Here is a 15,885-nt window from a genome sequence, read left to right as displayed (position 1 = left end):
ATACAAGTAACATATGAAAATGACAAACATATTGTATATTATTTAAACATATTACTTAAACACTTCGCATTTTCCTGCTCAATTATCTGAGACTAAATATTGAAACAGAATTAAGAAAGATAACTATGAAAGAAGCTCATACAATTATTTTTCCCTCTCTAAGATAGAACAAATATTTGTGCCTTTGAATGTAATAGGCCAGGAGAGAGGTGGAACTGTGAATGGACCAAAATAATAGCTATGATTGAACTATGATGATTTCTATCAGAAGGGTTCTCAGAATAATACAAATAGAAATTGAACACAGTGAATTACAACCCCCTCTTGTTTACTTGTCCCTTTATAATGAGCTATGCAGACAGAAAGGGGTCGGATGATATATAGGTACTCTTATAGGATTTAATTATGAGAAAGCAATGCCAGTACTTATCTTGGTGCTTGTGATAATTACTATGCAAATGAAGGACTACTCTGCAGGAAAACCTTTGTGTGTGCACGTGTGTGCACATAATCATGGAATATTAAAACCCAGAAGGACAGTTGAGAACATTTAATCCAACCTTATTATACAGATGAAGAAATTGAAGCACAAACATTTTTAATGACTTGACTAAAGTCATATAGTCATGGAATATGAAAGCCATGATTACAATTTTGTTTCCTTCTAAACTTAAAAACTTATAATATTGAGAAGCAGTATTGAACAGAGAATGACTGTGGGTTTAAAGTTGCAATTCCTAAACATATTCATTTTGTTAGCTGTGCAATCTTACATAAGCTATAAATAAGTCTCTTGGGGACTAGTTTGCTTCTCTCTCTCTCTCTCTCTCTCTCTCTCTCTCTCTCTCTCTCTCTCTCTCTCTCTCTCTCTCATTCCTTTTACCAAAAAAAAAAAAAAGATAATAGATGTACCTCGTTGCTACTAAAAATGTTAGTTTTCACTATTCAAGTATTTTTTAACCATGGTATATACTCCTTCCTGGGAAAAATTCAAGGTAAGTTTTCTGAACCATTGTTGAAATATTAGAAGGAAATATCTGTGAGGTAATGAAGCAGTACAGATAAATGTTGTCAGCATGATCTTAATTAATATGTTCCAGCATAATTCTTAACTGGGATTTATTAACAGCCATGAAATCTATGACTATGTGTTCCTTTATTCTTAGATTCATTCCTGAGAACATCAAGATCATATTTAGCAATTTTACCAAGAAATTAAAAGTGGATCTTTAGTGAAGTCATACATTATGCAAAGTCATTTATGTTTCAGGATGGGCCTTGTAGTAGGGTGGTGTAGGGAAAAGGAAATTCCAAATTCAGCTTCAGACTAGGAATTGGAATAAAATTTATTACTCTGGCTCATGGTTTCCTTGGAAACAATCCAATAATTAATTTATACGAAGTACAAATATACTTCTTCTTAAAGGAGATTAAAGCCTCCACGTGCAGGTAGGAACATTAGCTTGAGTGAGATTACTCTTTGTCAAGAGCTTTTGAAATTAGAGCTGAAGACTAGAGGACAATATATTATTTTAAGTGATTATTTTAGAATGTCACTTTCTTAGTTTTATCAATGCAAGGAGAGATAAAGGCTAGAGTACCAGCTAAACTCAAGTTATTTACCAAGTTAATAATTTAATCTATACATCCTGAATTTTGCTTTTATTCAATGTCTTTTTTCTACTAAGTGTAAGAACTAATATTTACTCAGTACTTACTGTATGTATGTACCTCATTTTCCATATGGAGATAATACCAACATCTATATTGTAGCACTGTCATTGGATTAAATAAGGTAATATATTACTTGGAGGAGGGTTTAGCACATAGTAAGTGCTAACAAAACACCAATTGTCATTCCTATGCTATTTTCACTATTTAAGTTTTAGAATTAGACTCCATGTATAACTCAACTCTAGATTTTACTATTTTAATTATTAGTACCTCTGGTGAGAAGATATGAGCTCACCTCTGACCATAAGACATCAACCACAAAATTTTTGAAATGGAATTTTCAGAGACATACTGAGTAATTCATCAAATTCATTCAAAAGCCAAATAGTGAAGTTGAGATTCAAAACAGGATTCTTTTTTACACTAAGCTTTTTATTTAATAGACTGAAAATGAATAGCAAATGACTCTTAATTTTACTTTTTCACTCATTTTTAAATCTAATCTGATTATCAAATATGTATGTATCTCTCTTGTTCAGGGTATTATATTTTATACATTGTTATTCAAATGACAAAAATTATATACATATATATAATATAAGTAATTTACAGAGAAATGCTGTACAATATATGGCCCATAAATAACAAAATTGTTCTGTGTACTTCATGCTTGTTTAAGGGCAGATCTCTGCTTAATGTTCATATCATAAAAAGCAAAGGAAAAATAAAAATTTTAGGGACTATATATTTGTTTTTCATACTAGCAATGATAATAGTTATCATGGGCATAGATACATTAAAAATCTTCAAATTACATATATTAGGTACATTTTATTTGTTGTGTGCCAACTATATTTCAAGAAATCTATTTTAAAGTATCCAAGAACTTGTCAGAATACAGAGAACTACATTACTGACATATTGAATTAACTGCCAAATCATATTTAATATACTTTATTATGTTGCTATCAAATTTGTATTTATTCATATTTTCTGTATAGATATCATGAGAGACACTCTGTGAAATTAGCTGCTAAAGTAAAGATATACGTGTTCATGATATTATCTAAAGATACAGCTTAATTGAATAATTTGATATTCAGCTGGGAATGAGATCCAGGTTTGAATCTAGGCTATTATTTTCTGGGTATAGCTTTGGATATATTGCTCTTAAGATGGCTTAAGCTTTCTAAGGTTGTTCTTTATCCATAAAAAGAATAATATTGTATAATGTGAGGTAACATTATAAAATATATGATATTCAAGCATGATAATATGAGATTTACAATGCAATTGTAGAGATGTTAGAAGAATTAAATTCATATTAAGTTCTTATATTGTTTGGCATGAAGTAGATGTTGCTATTACTTTATCTTTCAAATAGATAAAGTACATTATGAGTTGTTTATAAGGTGTGAACTCAATAATACATGTAAATTGTCTGTCATATGTCACAATTCTATTCATCTTTCTTCTTTTCTTCGCTGCACCTGATTTCCTTCCCTTCTTTCCCAATATCCTTTACAATCCAGTCACTCCAGGACAAACCTGGCATAGATGAATAAAGGATGTTTAGCAGTAGTTCACACCAGTAGTTCCCTCCGTGCTGTTGACTTTCAGATTTGTGCTTACTCTACAATGCCCACAATCCTCCCCAAGGATTTAAGATATCCAGCGGATTTTATACAGAACCCTGTTGATCCAGAGGCTAATTAAAGTGTTTACTCATTGCAGATTGATCTCAATCATAGGCATTGACTTAGTGATGAAAGATAAATCCCCCAAGGTAGCCAGGCTTCTGTGTGGTTTCCTTTATAAGAAACACTTACCTTATTCCTCCTGACTTGATATATAAATTAACCTACAGAACAGCCTTTCATGGAGCTAGTCAATTAGGCATTTACAACATACTCACTGTTTAGCTGCCCATGGTAACATTCTGGCATCCACTAACTGCATAGAAAAGAGACATAAATGCTTTCATAGAACTGGTAGCTTCATTTATTTTTGCTTATTTTGTTATGAAATCTATTAGTACAGACAAGTTAATTATAATTTCTGGATCCCAGTTTCCTCAAACTTGAAACGAGAATTCTTTGAATCATTTACAATGTTAATATTTTTTTATCCAATATTGTGTGGCTTATGTTTTCCTCCTTCTATTATCTTATAGTAAAAATAACATTTCACATTTGTAACTGTCTTTCAGACCTTTTTAGGCAATATAGTCTCATATTTTTTTCATAATTATTCCCTAAGAGCACAGCATCAAGAAAATTCAACCCAGCATATAGAGGTTAAATAACTTTTTTATGGCCGTACAACATATTAATGACAGAAGCAACATGAGGACCCAGGTCTCCTGACTTCTCTTTCAGTGTAACCACACAGAAAGATGAATTACTGTAATATGGCTGTGTACTGAAAGAAACTCCACTTAAAAATCTTATCACCTGAAACTTCATTACTTTTTAAGGTGACTTATCTTCATTATTTTTAAGAGGATAGAGCTGTCACTTTCTTCAAGGATTTTCCCCCAAGTGTGGTACCTGCTATATGCCACAGAGAATGTATCCCCAAGAGTCAGGTGACTATTTCAGTGAAGTTACTAAATAATACCTGCGAAAATATTTCCCCTTACCTACTTTATACAAAGTGTCTAAGAAATAGATGTTCCTCTGAGACAAGCATGTTCAAAGCTGTCTTCTTTTACCTTTACTTAACTGGACTTGGTAATTTGGTAGCAATACTTTTATAAATAACATTAAGATCTAAGCAAAAATGTGTTCAAATTATCTAAGTAAGAAAAATTATAATTAAAAGCCAGTGCTCTGATTCTTTCTTCATACGTCCAAGAAGGATGAATATATGGTGTTCAAATGCTTAGCAAATTACGAGTGAAAAGAAGGCTGCAAGAAGCAAGCACACTGACAACTAAAGTGACAGCTGACAGTCAGATAGAGACAGAGAAATGACAGAAAAGCAATAAGCTCAGAAACAAAACTTACAAAGAACAGCAATCTAAAGTCTTTTAGCACAGAAGCATCATTCTATAATAACAAAGTACAGTATTCAGACTTTAAAAGATATCCTTAACTTGTTAAAACATTAGTCACAAAATAGTTAAAAAGTATAGATTATGCTCTTCCTCTAAGCAAACTGAAGAACTGAAAACAACAACAACAATAACAACGACAACAACAGCAGCAGCAAAAATATCTCATTTATTTTTATCCTGAATGTCCCACCATATCATGCAAATTAAGAGGTTCAAATCTTCATATTCACTTTAAAAGTACCTTTGAGAATGTCAAGGTCATCAAGGTTGTGAACCTTTAAAAAGCCACCAAACATTTGAAAGCTGTCACTTGAAAAAAGCAAATTTTGCTAATCCTGTGGTACAATAGGGATAATGATGCTTTGGGTACACAGTGCTGCAAGACATAGAGTCAGTGGATCTAAAATGACTGCTGAACTTTTGCTGCACATGTTTTTTAATACAGAGTCATGATGAAATTAAGGGTATAGACAGAATCTCTGGACATTGGATTACATCAAAGATGAGTAAAGCATCCAAGATACACTGCTGCACTAATAACTCATTCATGAGCTCTCACAACTTGAGTGGGGTGTTCCTTGATGAAAAGGAATACTTTCCTTAAACTAGAAGACAAAGTTGCATGAAAGAAAAAGATACCACAAAAGGAAATTACAAAACCAAAATGTGTGACACATTAATAAATTCAGCATTAAATTAATACAAGTGAAAATAAAAAGAATTATAAATTATGCTCACTGCTTATAAAGATGGTGTGTTTATCTATTAAGTAACAGTATTCTCAAGTATTACATTTTAACTTGTCTTAACATGAAAGTAGACATTTATAAGATTATTTTGCATCTATGGAAATTAGACTATTCAAAAATGAATAAATGAAGACTGTTTTATTTTTGAGGAGAAATGATGATTAGGAAATAAACTTCAATTATCTGGAAAACCATGGTGATTGGAATGACTCATTCCTGAAGGTTCTTCATAGCTGAAGTCACTGCAGTTATACAGCAAATTAGTCAGCATGAGTGATTTTTCTCTAACTTGGCCATCACAGACAGAAAATTGCCTACAATGATATATCTCCTAAAATGGTCCTCGATTAATGTCTTTCTGGGCATGGGAACTTCGCATAGCACTTTAGGCAATGAGATAACAAATGCTGAGCTGGCTGTAATTTCCTTCAGGCAAACGAGAATATTTGGGATCACAACTGCAGAGGTCCAAAAGAAACACTAGAATATCACCAATATCAGTGTTTTCTTACTAAAATATATACATATTTTATAAATGCAAAAGGAAAATTTAAAATATAATATGGTCTCTATAAAAATCACTCACAATGTATCACAAAAGCTTTTATCCTTACATCTCATTAAAAAGATGACTTAGAGCAAATTAATCTAAGTTCTTGCTTTTCACATTAGGTAACCATATCTACTTGTTGACCTTTATTTGCTATATTTTGTATTTGTTTATATATTAGTATATATCATAATTACCTCTGAGAAAGAAATGAAATTTTTTTGTGAAGAGCCAAAGTACAAAGAATTTGAGAGGGAGGAAGATATTTTTAAATGCTGGTAAAATATGGTTGTTTTCATATGATCTGTTTTAATTCTTTTTGTTTACATATTTTGAATCTAATATTCTGGAATTCACCTGAAGGTCTTATACCCTAAATTCATTCATTTTCTGAATTATGCTTTTAGTTACAAGATATCTGAACTGTTTTTCTAACATTGAGATTGATACCACCTAAATAATTGTACTTATATACACTTTTAATTGGAAAGACAGATCATTTTCAGTAAAGGGAAAACAACTAGCTAGCGAGTTACAGTTCTGCTATTTTTTTTTTACATTGAAGAAAAATTCTGAGCTTATTGGAATGCAGAAGAATCCGACAGCTTTGAACCTAGAGGATAGAAGCTTGAGTTGTTCCAAGGGACCTACTGTTATATTTCTGGGCATATAATAAATAATATAAAATAATTGTAATGACACTAAAGATTAAATTCACTTTTGATTATAACCTTGAGGCTCTAAGTTCTTTGAGAGTGTTATATAGTAGGGAAGTGTGATAGGAATCCAGTGAGCTAAATGTGTTCATTATTGGTTTGGTACAAAAATAATTAAAACACACACACACACACACACACACACACACACACACACACACACACACACGATCATGTTTCATCGTGAGGCTACCTTGTAAGCTGGCACAGCACTCTCTTTTCTGACATGCTTTGCCAGAGGAAAATATTCCTTTCATTTCCTCCCCTCCCCTCTCCTCTTTTTTTTTCTCCTTTCCTCTTCCCTGGGTTCTTCTCTGGTCTCTCCTCCTCTTCTTTTGTAGCAAGGAGAAAGTGTTATCACTGAAATTGTCAAGCAAGACACCTCAGCATACTTTGGACAAAAGGTGATGCTTTCTATATATTTTGCTTGCACTCCCTGTTTCTAATATAATTTTCTGATTTGGCATCTTGTTGAGAATGGTGAGTCCTGTTGGCTATAGCCACTTGTGAGTCCACATTGAATGTATTCACATGCTATGTAATACAGTAGTTTCCCTTAAGCCTGATTAAACGGGGCTGATTGAGTCTCACAGCAAGCATGCTGCCAGAATCTGCTTAGCAAGAAGTGCGGTTAGAATTGAATGCTTCAGTAGACAAACACAGGCAAGTCTATATACTCTTTATTCTCAGAATGATGTATCGGTTTTATGTTTGCATGGCTGTCAATCTTTCAGATTAGGTGCATTTTCTCCTTTTAAGATTAGATGATACCGTGTGGTTGGAAATCATATATGTATGCAGCACTTGTGGAGAGTTTTCAGTCAGGATCCCAGGAATGCTGATGAGGTCTGAAATAAAACCTCTTGTTCATGTCAGTGACCCTAGTTAATTGTCCAGCTTGCTTGTTTAATGTATGTTTATTTTGAAAGTGCCTGTGTTTTAGCACCATCTCTATTATAGTGGAAAGTACAGCATTTTCTGAGTGTAAGAATTACGGTAGAAAATGACAGAGCCAGCCTTTTCTGTAAGAACACTGTCACTAGGGGAATTTTTAAAGAAAACTTAGAAAGTGTTGTTCCTATTTATCTGTAGCTCTACAATATAGGTAGGATGACAGGAAGCCTTTTAAAATATATACATACGTTTAATAGGTTCAAGTATTTTGATTTTTGAATATTTAGTGTCTCTATAATCAATAAAATTCTATTTTAATTTTGTGCAAATTAAATCTTAATGGATTTCACTGTAACATTTTCATGCATGCATACAATGTATTTCAGTCATATTCTAGGTGCAAGACTTTTAATGACGTAAACTATTCAACCTTTTACTGGGTATGAATGAAGTCAGTATTTAAAAATAAGACTAAAAATGACATTGGAAAATATTTTTTAAAATTCTGCATTATTTTATTCTGTCCAAGTATAACTAAGATTACATTACATTTTGCTGCTAAAATTTCAAATTGTTTGCATTTTGGAATAATGAACAAAAATAAGCATTAAAAGACACTGTGGGAAAAAATCCAGCTGACTCAGGTGGATTGTGGCTTCTCAGTACTCATGATGCTTGGCAACACTGACATCAGTGGTTAGATCTTCTAGAAAAATGAAAATAGTGGAGTATGTTTCCACAGCAGCGTGGCTGTCAGCATGATACTAGAAAGGCTAATTACCACAAGTATCTCATCCACAATAATTTTTATGTAACTAACTAGATGATAGACACCTGTGTATATATACCCAGAGAGAAATATGCCTTTGTCAAACAATGAGATATGTTAAATGTAAAAAATTGTAAATATTTATCATTTCAAATTCTTATAGGGGACTGAGTAAACAGAGAATTTATAATGGCAGTAAAGAGTATGTTAAAACCTACAGTGATAAAATCCAGTTGACAAATTAAATAACACTTGTTGCTACTTTCAGAAAACGTATTGACACCTTTGAGGCAAATTTAATTAAATTTTGGCTAATGCACTTGGGCTATTTATATATTTCTTTGTGAGTGTCTAGTTTGATAACTATACATAATAAATGTTTTATTAACATGCAACTAGATTTTAATCTTATTCTTCAAGTGTACATTTTCTTAATATAATAATGGAAAAGGCATTGAGCAATCTAAGGCTCTTGGGATTTTCAATGTTCTAGCATGTTCATTGCAATTCACTTATTAAATAAAATGATGTGATATCTTCTTACTGTAGTACTCAGTAGCTTTTTAATAGTGAAAATACAAATGTACTGCTAAAACTTTGTTACTAAATTTATATTCCTTTTTTGAGATCCCTAAATGGAGTGCTCCGTATGTAATCCAGAATATGTTTCTCACTCAAATTATATATCAAAATTATATATATACATATATATAATCTTTTAAAGATATATTACATTGCAATTCCAAGTAATGCATGTAAAAGCTTAAGTAGTATCATAGTGCTTTAGGATTTTTTCCCCATTTAACAGAAGGGCAATTAGTTTAGGAGTAACTTTCCTGTCATTTTCTTGATTAGTACCACTTTACTGCCTGCATTTGGCAGAAGGCTATTTCATTACTAATCAAGATGAAACTCTAGAGTAGTTCTGACATTCAAATGATATGTACTATTTTCAATGGAATTGCCTGCGACGGACCACTGGCTAGGATTTACCTTTTAAAAACATTGTGATGCCAAAGACTAATTAGAAACTCTCATTTGTTATGCTCTGACATATTCTGGCTGAACCATTGAGTTTAATGTACTTATTTAAGATCTACAATGCAACCATAAATTTCCAGAATGTCATACATATATAGAAAGTAATATAATTCTATATTTAAGGCTGATGTACTCTGAAATACAAATAGATACATTTGATTTTTAAAATCAGTTTATTCTAGAACTAGAGATAGCAGGGTTGCTATTGTTTATTTTCTATCAGTGGGATTATATCTTTTTGTAAGGACATGGTTTAGTGGATTAAACTGTGTTTTAACAGCATGGCAGATAAATATATCCTTTTGTGATTATGTTAATATTTTCTTTAGCATATTAACATTAAAATTATGACAGGGCATTTCATTAGGAAGGGCCAATCCAGAAGGTTTTAGCAGACTACATAATGTTCCATTTTTAATCACAGTGACAACTGAACAAATCAACAGGCATTTATTAAGTGTTTACCGTGTGCCAGGTACACATAAAAAAGGTTGAATAAAACTGCATGTGTTATATTCTGTTCAATTGCTAGTTAATTGTTTAAATAAAAGCTGCAGCTAAATGTTAAGCCTATTTCAAAGGTGCATTTACTCTGAGAAACCTTGGCTATATGTGGTCAAGGTAATTTTTACCTGCTGATCATAAAATACCTATCATAAAAGGAAATACATTTAATAAGTACTTACAGAATTTTAAATCTTGCTAACAACATTCAGCTCTAGCTAAAGATTAATTATAGACTTTCTAGATTATCTAAATTATGGCTTTTCTCTTTTTACCTACTGTGTATGTGTTTCTTTTTGCCTCTATAAAATGTGTATGTGTCTTTGTGTGTGCGTGTTTGTGTGTGTGTGCATGCTCACAAATGTGCTTATTTTCTTCCCCCATAAATCTTGGACAAAAACAGTAACACTTTTTTCATTCCATGTTTTTATTTGTTAGTCTCCTTCAGAAGTGATATAGAAATTATTTGAATAGAGTTCTGAGATGTTTTGGGAGCCAATTTCAATTATCTGTCCTATCCTTACTCACTGTTATCAAGGGTAACTAGAGGTTAATTAAGAAAACAAGACATAATATCAGTATACTAGTGACATCAAGTAATTTTGTTATAATCACAAAGTAACTAGAACTTTTGTAAATATGTAAATAGAAAGAAAATCAGAAAATATAATTTGGTTCTCTATAAAGGCCAAATTTGGTTTTACAATTAATACAAAGGCATTAAATGTACGGAGCGATTGAAGGTTAAGCACATTAGTATAATAGAAATAACATTGGGCTGTCATTTGAGATTAAGTCTGGTAAATGCAGTGAGGAGATCATAAGTATGTGTCTAGGTAACAGAAATGGTACTCATCCTGGTGATCTCTAAGTCACTTTTAGATATGTGTGAGATTATGTGGTGCTGCTGCTAGCAGAATGTTTGAATTCCTTCTATTTTTAAAACTATCAGTAAACACCAAAAGTATATTTAAACATTTCAAGTCCTGCCTACTTAAAGCTGTTGCTATTAGAGGATTTGATTGAAGAAAAGAAAAAATAAAAACATAGCATGTAGGCAAAGAAAAGGTCAAGACTATCATATAATTCATGTGGATGAGCTATCAGCAGATAAGAAAACCTAAATTCTGCTGCCTGCCTAGGACTAACTACACATATAGGAATTCCTGATTGTCTACATAAATAGATGATTTAAGATCATATGGATGTTTGAAACTCTATGTCTAACTAAAATTTTACATAATATGTTATAAAAACTCTTTTTAGAGTGGAGATGGTGAATTTAATTACCTAATTGCATATTGCACCAGGTTTATAAAGAGACCTGAGAGAGAATAGAGTTCAGATAAAACAACTTTAGTTTTTAAAATGTGATGGTGATCCACAAATAATTAATTGAGATTTAGCTTCTTTATTTTGGCATTCTTCATGATGATCTGTTGAATAACCATAGAAGATGTTTTGTTTTGATATTTGTAGCTTCCATAGGTTTCCCTTGATTTTATAATTTTAATATACTGAAAGAACATAAAATAACTTATTTTAAGTCTCCACAATTTATAAATATGTCAATTATGAACTGCAGTTACAAAAGTCAGGATTAATTTGCCAGAGTTCATGATGATATTTATCAGTGTGTTTTATATTTCAAAAACACTTTTAAATCCATAAGCCTTTTGTCCTGACTCCATGAGTAGAGTCTGATTTTTAAAAGTCATAGACTAAGATCTTACCTGTCAGTTCAGGATGAGGCCATTTTCTAATTATTCTATTTCTTTATATTATCTTTTTGTTCATGGTGATGGCTATTGAATCCAAAGCTTCTTCTTTTTTATGTTTTTTATTGAAAAATAAAATCATTCATATTACATCTCAATTGCTATCCCATCCTGTGTATCCTCCCATTCCTCCCTCCCTCCTGCTTTCACCCCATTCCCTTTCCCTATGACTGTGACTGATGGGGACCTCCTCCTCCTGAATATGATGCTAGGGTATCAAGTTTCTTCTTGGTAGTCTGCTATCCTTCCTCTGAGTGCCACCGGTTCTCCCCATCAAGGGGACATGGCCAAATAAGGGGCACCAGAGTTTGTGTGAAAGTCAGCCACGAGTCTCCACTTAACTGTGGAGAATATTCTGTCCCTTGGCTAGGTCCAAGAATCCAGAGCTTCTTACACTCTAAGTAGATCTATTCCACTGAGATATATCTCCAGACCTTTAGTTCCTTTTAATAGTCACTGCAATCTTGACAGGCATACCCATTTCAAAACTTAACAAAATGCTTTTGTTGATCTAATTAATATATGCCTAATAAAATAATAGCTCAGTTTCTTGTTCTATTGGAGGAAGTTCTTTTTGTGTCAGATTAAAAAATAGAGATAGGATAATTTCAGGAGGCTTTGAAAGTATAGACAATGAATCTTCTTGAAATGTTTATTAAATATTTTAATAATTGAGCAGTTTACAGTGGCTGTTCAATTTTTATTGACAAATCCAAGATAGATTTATTTTTGGTGTGCTGTGGAAATTTTCTCAGTATTTAAAAAACAATTGAAAAAGTAACAGAATAATTCTACTTTTAAAATAACACTCTCAAATTAAATAGTGCTAATATTTCATTGCTTTGTGATGTCAACATGATTTTTAAATATTAGTAGAATGGTTTTCTACCTTATACATTACTTTTATTATTGAATTATAAAGAGCTATTTACTCTTAGATGGCTCATAATTATTTAAAAAATCCCATGTCTTCATAATTTTGCGGGCAGGTGTATGAGTCTTGAATATGTCTATAGTTGTTATTTAGAAAAACAATACCTTCCTTTTTTCTAAATATGTAATTATGTTCTATTTTTAAAATTTTTTTAGTTAAGTAATTTGTTCAGATTATATCTCATTTGTTATCCCCTCACTTGTATCTTCCCGTTCCCCATCCCTACCTCTTTCATCCTATTCCCCTCCCCTTGGTCTGTGAAAGAAGGGGACCTTGTACCCCACTATAAGATCACAGTCTATCAGGTCTCATCCTGATGGCCTGCTTACTCTTCCTCTGAGTGTCACCAGGTCTCCTGGTGGAAGAAGGTTAATTAGGGGGCACCAGAGTTCATTTCTGAGTCAGTTCCTGCTCTCCACACAACTGTGGAGAATGCAGTGTCCACTGGCTAGATCTGGATAGAGGGTTCTGGTTTACTACATGTGTTGTCCTTGGTTGGAACAGTAGTTTGAGGTGACCCACCTGGGTCCAGATCCGCCAACCTTAATGGTCTTCTTGTAGGTTTTCTAGGACTCTCTAGATCTTTCTATTTCCCCATTTTTCCTTACCTCTCTCACCTAGAGTCCCAATAGGAAGTCCCAGTATCTATCCCAATCTCTGGCTAAGTGAAGACTTTCAGGGGACATCTCTGTTGGGCTAGTGTCTGGCTATAAGTGAATATATGCCATGTGGATCTTTCTGATTCTGGGTTAACTCACTCAGGATGATCATTTCTAGTTCTATGCATTTGCCTGCAAATTTTAGGATTTCCTTGTTTTTAATAGCTGAGTAGTATTCTATAGTGTAAATACACCACAGTTTCTTTATTCATTCTTCGGCTGAGGGACATTTAGGTTGTTTTCAGGTTCTGGTTATCTGACAAAGGGCTAATATATAAAATATATAAAGAGCTCAATAAATTAAACACCACAAAACCAAATAACCCAGTTTAAAAATGGGGATCAGAACTAAACAGAGAATTCTCAACAGAGGAATATCGAATGGCTGAGAAACACTTAAGGAAATGTTCAAAGTCCTTAGTCATCAGCGAAATGCAAATCAAAACGACTCTGAGATTCCATCTTACACCAATCAGAATGGTTAAGATAAAAAAAAACTCAAGTGACAATATATGCTGATGAGGATGAGGAGAAAGGGGAATACTCCTTCATTGCTGGTGGGAGTGCAAACTAGTACAGCCACTTTGGAAATCTATCTGGTGTTTTTTCAGAAAACTTGAATAAGGCTTCCTCAAGACCCAGCTATTCTACTCCTTGGAATATACCCAAGAGTCGTTCCACCACACAACAAGGACATATGCTCAACCATATTCATAGCATCCTTATTTGTAATAGCCTTCCTTTATATATTGTCAATATAAAGAGTTTACCTTCTTGATTTTTGAATAATTCTGAGACCAGAGATAATTAAGTAGGTTTATATAATTCTCTATTGTGATTTGGCATAATTTAATAGGAAAATATAACAATTCATAATCTGTGAAGTATAGTGTTTTAATTTTTAACTTCCACTAAAAATATCTGGTTTATTTCCTTATATATGTTACAATATTAAGATCATCTTTTTTCTTATTACATAAAATATTTTTCAGATTTTCCCTAACTTTGTGATTAAATTAGTGTTAGAAAGAGGTAATATGGAGTTATTTGACACACAATATCCATCCATGAAAGATTATTTATGTGATCTCCTTTGATCCTGCAGCAATTTGAAAGTCTTAGACTCTCTTATTACATTTTAGGTATCCCAGAGACAGAGAAATACTTTAAAGCTAGTTGAAATTTTATTGAAAATTTACTTTCCTGTTTGAGCTATACCTAAGTTTGAAGTTAGAAGACATATTTGAATCAATAAAAAGAGAGGAAACTATGTTCAGGACTGAAATTCTCCCACATAACTTTGTCTTTACATTGCTGTTTGTAACTAAATACTAATTCTATCCTTCTGAGTAATCAGTATTTTAACACAAGAGCATACTCTCAGTCTCTTGGCTCATGTTTATATGCCTATTCATGTATATGTGTACATAATAGCAATGGTTAAAGAAGGTTGTGGGTTTAGGAGGAATGCGGGAGGAGGTAGAAATGAAGGGAGGAAAAGGAGGAGTTAGGTGGGAGGTGGGAAGAGAGGAGGTAGGAGAGAAGAGACTATTATTTAATTTAATTTTTATTTTTGGTGTTTTGAGACAGGGTTTTTCTGTGTTTCCCGGGGTGTCCTGGAATTTGCTTTGTAGACAGACTAGGCTGGCCTCAAGCTCAGAGATCCACCTGCCTCTGCCTCTCCAGTGCTAGGGTTAAAGGCATGTGCCACAATGCCTGGCTTCATTTAAACATTTTAAAAATTAACCTATTTATTTGTTTCTTTATTTCTTGTATTTCCTTAACTGCTAAGGTTTTTGAACTTCTTAAAAGATATTTTTAGCCATTTTTATTTCTTCTTTTAAGAACTCTTTTCATAGCCATAGCTTGTTTTTAAATTGGGTCATTTGTTTTCTTGATGTTTTTGACATATTTATATATTTTGGATATTAAGCTTCTGTCAGATATATAGCTAACAATGACTCTCTCCCACTGTTTGATCTTCTTTGCCCAGCTGATGCTTCCTTCACTGTTCAGAATCTTAGTTTCATGAGATCCAACTTGTCAGGTGTTGGGCTATTCAATATCTGGGCGAACAGAATCCTATTTAGAATGCCTTCCTGTACATCCATATCTTATAGAGTACTTACTATGTTTTTCAATTTGAAGTCTTTGGTCCATTTGAAGTTGATTTCTGCGAAGAATGACAAATATGGCTCTTTATTATGCTCTTATATATGGAGTTACCCTTAGATTAGTTCTTAAGATTTGGGAAAATGATATGTTCTTGTTCTTTACCAGAAAGCTTTGGATAAATAATAACTGCTATTATATTTTGGACAGTTTAGAATTTCACATCTTCACCTAGGTCCAAAGATTTGACTTAGATAACCAACCAGAGCGGGAAGCCAACTGTTCAAAATTGGAGATATGGACAGAGTAGGAGTCCCCACTATTTAAGGAGAAAACTTACAGCCCTATGTACAATTTTAAGATTTACCAGAGGGTTTGCACTGGATGGTTTTATGACAATGTGACACAGCTAAAGTCATCTGAGAGAAATAACCTCAATTAAGAAAA

This window comes from Acomys minous (assembly GCF_964271855.1).
Source record: "Acomys minous genome assembly, chromosome: 7".
In the NCBI taxonomy this organism is placed as follows: domain Eukaryota; kingdom Metazoa; phylum Chordata; class Mammalia; order Rodentia; family Muridae; genus Acomys; species Acomys minous.
The sequence above is the reverse complement of the archived record's forward strand: the minus strand, read 5'-3'. Positions refer to the sequence as shown.